This window comes from Lolium rigidum, chromosome 3, assembly GCF_022539505.1.
Source record: "Lolium rigidum isolate FL_2022 chromosome 3, APGP_CSIRO_Lrig_0.1, whole genome shotgun sequence".
NCBI classification, from domain to species: domain Eukaryota; kingdom Viridiplantae; phylum Streptophyta; class Magnoliopsida; order Poales; family Poaceae; genus Lolium; species Lolium rigidum.
This window is the reverse complement of record NC_061510.1, coordinates 98,948,430-98,955,015: the sequence shown is the minus strand read 5'-3', so window position 1 is coordinate 98,955,015 and position 6,586 is coordinate 98,948,430.

Here is a 6,586-nt window from a genome sequence, read left to right as displayed (position 1 = left end):
AAGACAATGGGATGGAGGCCTGGTTTGCCATCCTACAGATGAGGTCGATTGTAAGGTCTCAGAACGATCTCATGTTGCCATCCAGTCTTCAGCGGATGTTTGTGAACATGTCGGACACCACCGATGAAAACGTGAGGCCGAGTTCCGTCCCATCCAGCGGACCATTTGCACAATACTCTGGAGGGATGTCTGCGGTAATGGTGGCTTGTTCCACTATGGTCCCGCACTTTCTAAGGCCGAGATAGAAGGCCGATTAGAAGATGGATGTGACGACAGAACATTTAACACGCTCGAGGGCATCTGTCCCTTCCTGCCGAAGCCGACTTGACTCAAAAACTTTTGTCCTATGCAAATGTTAGTCATAAAATTACTTAAGTAATTTCCATGCTTTTTCTTTGCACTACTCTATGTTATATCTCTCTCTACTAATGTACTAACAACTTTCATTTCTTTTTCTATGTTTGCATAGATGACGTACTATGTCGTCTACCACGGCAGGGTTCCTGGAGTCTACGAGGACTGGGAAGACTGTAGGTGGCAGGTCCACCGTTTCAGCGGCAACTATTACAAGGGGTACACCACTTTGGAGGAGGCGGAAGCTCGATACGCCAACTTTCGAGCGGGACAGAGGAGGGAGATGTGGAGGACCCCTTTCATCGTGATGATGCTTGCCGCCACCGCCTCTATAGTTTACTATGTCATTGTTGTTTAGCTAGGTCGTCGACTGGACTTATATGTATTCGTGTAATATGTGCTACTTCGAGTCGTGATGTTTGAACCATATGGTCAACTATCTACTATCTAAACTTGTGTTATTAATGCATGCATGTTGTGAACATTTGAGACTTTCTATATAACTGTGTATCTGTGTATCTGGCTGTATTTCTAGTAATATCTCGTGTTATACTTTGATGTGTGTATTCTTGTGTATGTACTCGTGTATTCTGGTGTATATACATTACATTTCGAGTTTTATTTTTTTAATCCTGTGATCAATACCACCGGCGCTCCTAAACTATACCCCTAGCGAAATTGGAATCGCCGGCGGTGCAGCCGATTACCCTGGCGAATTGGTAAGACGCCGGTGCTAAGCCAGTACCGCCGGCGATTTGAGAAAAGCGCCGGGGATAATGACACTTACCACCGGCGATTTGGAAAATGCTGGCGGTAAGGGGTTACCACCGGCGAGGAGGTCGCCGACGAACACGAAAACGCCGGCGGTAAGGGTTTCTGGTGCGCCGGCGGTAGTGCAATTCCTAGTAGTGATGAGCTGACAAGCCACTTTCGACCAAGTGTCATGCACTTCTCAATCCCTTTTTTGAAAGCATAAAATATATAAGGCAAGCAAGCCGTCTCATTAAAAACCTTCCAGCCTCCTTAGTTCCAGCCTCCTTAGGTATCCTGTAAGAAAAAGAGTGCGTCTGAAACTTGCTGCCACCACAGAGAGTCACGGTTACAACGCAATGAGCAAAGTCAAAGCCATGAACTTCTCAGTCATTTGTAGTTGGAACTAACATATCTGTCTTGGTCTTCATGCCTCGAACTGTCCAACATAAACGGCCTCGAAAGAAATTTAAGAGAGGTGGGAAAAGGAAGAGAGAAAGGTAACATACTTGGTTGTGATGCTATGTACAATTGATAAATTTCACTACTTTTAGCTAATTTTTACATGCTATATCCCCTCTAATTCTTGGGGCATAATTTTACTCCGTGGTGTTGATGCATGTCTTTTTTACTCAGAGGGTTTCAACCTATCATGGACTAGAATGACACATCGGGGTCCACTCAAACCCCATGGTGATTAGTTCCCTGTCATTACACATGAGAAGTGTTCCATCTACATCCTCACCGTGTCTCGATGGCTAGTGGCGGAGCTTATCATAGTTTGTGATGTCGCTTGACATTTCAAATTTTCCAAATGTCACTTTATTTTTTAAAATTTATGCATCAGCCTCTAGAACTATAAAACAACGTAGTTCATTGACATCACTTGCCACTATCGATGGCATCCTAAATGAATGAAAGAAAGAAAAATGGACAATTTTATTATACCAATGGCCTTAAATAACTAGATTTCTCTTCATCTCTCTTTGTGGATAATTAGTAGGCTCTATGCATTTATTAAAGAAAACAGTGCAAACAAATATATGTAGTAATAAGTCTTGTCCTCTTTTCGGTATAAATAGTCAAATGAGATGTGCACGCCTGCTTCTAGTATATCCAGATGCCAAATCACATGACACTCTTATTGGCGAGAAATCCGCCAATGGAGATACCCGTGTTGCCGTCGCCTTCTACTCCAGCCTTTTAACCCTACCCCCTCCTCCTTGTTGTGTGTGTTGGTGTGCGTTTTTTTGTTTTGTCTTCCCTCAAGTTCCCCTATGTAAAATTCTGGTTCACTTGAACCCATCTTGTAATAGGCTGCAAAGCCTTATAGGCAAAATGAATACAAATTCAGGTGGAGGGTCTTCTCCCTCCCCCGGTGACTATTCAAAAAACCAAAAAAATTAAGCCGAATTTTGACATGTTGGTCCAGCAGATATAATGGTTACTAAGGCTAACAACATACCAAAATGTGTTGGGTTGGTCCCTATAAAAATGATCCGGCGCGAACTAGAACAAGATGCATGTTATAATTAACTTTTATATCTTATATTTTTTTATTTTAAACTATTAATCGGGTTAATTTTATAGTAGACATAATTTTCATAGTTACCACATAACATTGTCATTCATTCTTAGTTGTCCCACTTTTATTACATAGTTGTAATTTATATCTTCACATAAACTTGATCTGTGCAGAAACTGAAATGTACTTACAAAAAATATTTATTGAATTATTTTTGAACAACTGCATAGTATAGGGATATCTACTATAAATATCTCTGAAGCATGCAAACTAGGACAAATAGGTAATAGAGGTTTATATTGTGTAAATAGATATAACCAGTGAAAATTCTAGAGTACAAATTGAAACATTGACATGCTTTTTTACTAGTTTTTTCTCATCAAACGTGCTTTAAAAGTTACAATAGGTTTAATAATAGGTTGTGAGGGGTGGTGTTTTGTGCTCCCGGTTTTACAATTTCGTTTTAAACACACTTTCAGAATGTCGAAAAATTCGGACACAAAATTTAATCCATTCATCTCAAAATTCTACACGCTCACAAATTAGTTCCATGGAAAACCAACATTTCTTGTGTCATGCGTAAAAAAGACGGATTTTGGTGTAAAAAAAGTTGTCTAGGTGATTTTTTTTCTTTTTACACAAGTTAGATAAAAAGTCCGTTTTCCGCAAAACCTGATGTCCACATATATAATATCGAGGTGTAAGCGTGAAATTTTTCGTTTGTATTTTTATGAAATTTTAAAATATTTTTTCGGTGGGTGGCAGGACCATATGCTCCTATGTGCCAAATTGAATTTCCGTGCAACATGTGCATACTCAGCACTAGGTATTTAAGTAACATCGCTTATGTTATACAACAATGAGCATAAAATGACTTTGGATTGTATCGCACTTGCAAACATATAATTTAATTATTTAGTATGCTTGTCTACAATAGGTTTGTTATCATCTACCATATATGTAAGTCCTTCCGCAATTTCTCAAAATAAGTTATATATGAAATGAAACATAGAAACTACTTATCATAGGAATGTCAATATTGTCCAGCCGTGGTGTAGATCTTCTCCTACAATTGAGAAATTTATTTATTTTCTCCTACGAATTGAGAATTTTATTTATTACCCGAAACAGAAGAAGTAGTCCGCCTCCCAGGAAAACCTAGCGCCGCCTCCCACCTCCGGCTCCTCCAAAGATCGGTTCCCCCTTCTCTTTAGTGTCGGGAGGGGGGGGGGCGATCTATGTGTGGAGATTTTAATAAAAGTAGTGTGTTCAATAGATTAGATTAGGGATTTAATAGCCTCCTTCATTTTGGCCTCCACCTCAATGGAGATGGATTCGTCTACAATAAGTGATATCCGACCCCTCGTTCGATGACGAGATCTTCTTCGCGACGTCAATGGTGGTGTTGGAAGATTACACTCTAGATCAGTTTTGGACTTTTTCTCATGGTTGTCGCAAAGAGGACCGTCCTAGCAATATTGGTCCTAACTAGTAAGTTCTCGAAAATGGTGATTCATACTCTCGGTTGCCCAACGATGTTGACCAGGCTGTTTGGTTGTTTTTCTCTGTCATACTGGTGTTGATACTCTTAACGATGTTGATTAACTACTATAATGGTTACACCCGTGTACATAGCCTTGACATTGCGAGTGAAATTAAAATTATAGAAGAATCTACATTAATACTATTTATAGGTCTCTGATTTGGTATTTATCTTTGTCTATCTTCGGAAAATACAAAAATATGTAATGGAAGAAGAAACAGTTTGAAAGCCTAAAAAATTTGCTAGTTTCTTTTAGAATTTATGTGTGGTATTGATTGTAAAATCCCCACCCCCCCCCCCACCCACCCACCCACCCCCCAAAAGATGTCTCAGATTTATTTAATTCAGATGTATCTAGTCACTACTTACTGTCTAAATATATTCAAATTTAGACAAAGTTAAGACATCATTCATGGGACGGAAGAAGCATGACTATTTGCTACATTTTATGAAAATATGAATTCTACTCCCTTCCATATAAGTTTTCGCTGATTTAGTATAATTAATATGGAACGGAGAGAGTACAAATTCAAGTTTTTAAACTTAACATATTTTTCTAAGACTACGTTAAGTTCAGAATTGAATCATGGTACGGCTATAAGTATCACACACGTCAGAGTTAGAGTTGTAAGAGGGTCTTCATTACGATATACTCCGTATCTCCTTTTGTTTATTAAGTGAACTAACTTTTTTCAAAATAATGATGTTTTTTGCAATAAATAATGGGTATCTCCAATAGACGCGCTATATAGGCCACGCGTTATATAAACCGCCGATTTGCAGCGCGCGGAGCTGGAATCACTCCTCCAGCAGGCGCGGCAAACGACGCGGCGCTGTAATTTTTTTTGGGGCGCACGGCTTTTTGCACAATCCCGAGCGCCAAATGTGACGCGTCGGCTACAGGCCGCGCACTCCATTTCCCACCGAGCCACCGCCGTGAAATCCCGCCGCCTCCGGTCGATTTCGCCGCCAGCCCCGCTGTTGCTCGCCGCTGCGCCGTAGATCCACCTCGCCCGCGCCTCCTGCCGGCAGTAGCGGCCGCTCCGCCGCGCTGTACCGACCGGGCGCCGTCACCACCGACGGGCACAAGCCGGCGCTTCTCCTCGCCTCGCCCGCGCCTTCTCCTCTACATACCCCGCGCCGTCGTCGCCATGTCATCGTCTTCAAGCTTGCTGTCGACATGGCACAGCCAAGATGCTCGCAAGGTATGCGCCTCCGCTGGCCATCCGCCATGATTTTGTCTATATCTTAGCTACTAGTTAGTTGTAGTTAAGTCATTTCATATATATGTTTTTAGAGTTCATCATACGATTCATCGGATGATGAGTACGACCAAGAGGAAGAGGAGAACATATCCTTACTATTAGCATACCGCCCCGATAAGAAACCAAAAATTGGTGGATCGGTGTTCGGTAGACAGAAATTATGGAGAGAAAGGATTGAAGGGCATGATAAGTTGATGTGGTCGTATTTCAATGAGAATCCGATATTTCCCGAAAGCTATTTTCGGCGGCGTTTTCAGATGAGCATCAACTTGTTCAAGCATATCGCAACGGAAGTGACCAAGTATGTGATACGTCCAAAACGTATCTACTTTCCCGAACACTTTTGCTATTGTTTTGCCTCTAATTTGTGTGTTTTGGATACAACTAACGCGGACTAACGCTGTTTTCAGCAGAACTGTTCTGGTGTCTCGTTTTTGTGCAGAAATCCAACTTTCAGGAAAATCCTCGGAATTTATGCAGAAGGTCCTATTTTCCCAGAATATTGGCGGAGCCAGAAGGGCAAGCCAGGTGGGGGCCCGAGGGCCCCACACACTAGGCCGGCGCGGCCCAGGAGGGGCCCGCGCGGCCCTAGTGTGTGGCGGCCTCGGTCGGCCCCCGACGCCCTCCTTCGGACTACTTATTGCCTTCGACCTAAAACGCACGAGGGAGAAGTCAAAGTCGCCAGAAACCCTCCGTAACGCCGCCACATCGCGAAACTCCGTCTCGAGAGCCGGAAGTCTCCGTTCCGGCACTCCGCCAGGACGGGAAATTGGAGGAGATCATCGCCATCATCACCACCGACGCCTCTTCATCAACCAGCCATGTTTCCCCCATCCATGTGTGAGTAATTCCCCCGCTGTAGGCCGAAGGGGATGGTTGGGATTGGATGAGATTGGTCATGTAATAGCATAAGATTGTTAGGGCATAGTGCCTAGTGTCCGTAATTGGTATTTTGATGATATTGTTGCAACTTGTTATGCTTAATGCTTGTCACTAGGGCCCGAGTGCCATGATCTCAGATCTGAACATGTTATTGTTTCATCATGATATTCATTGTTTTATGATCTTACCTACAAGTTGTATACACATGTCCCAATGGCCCCGAAGTGATAAGAATTGGGACAAACGGAGGGGATGGTAGTGATGTGA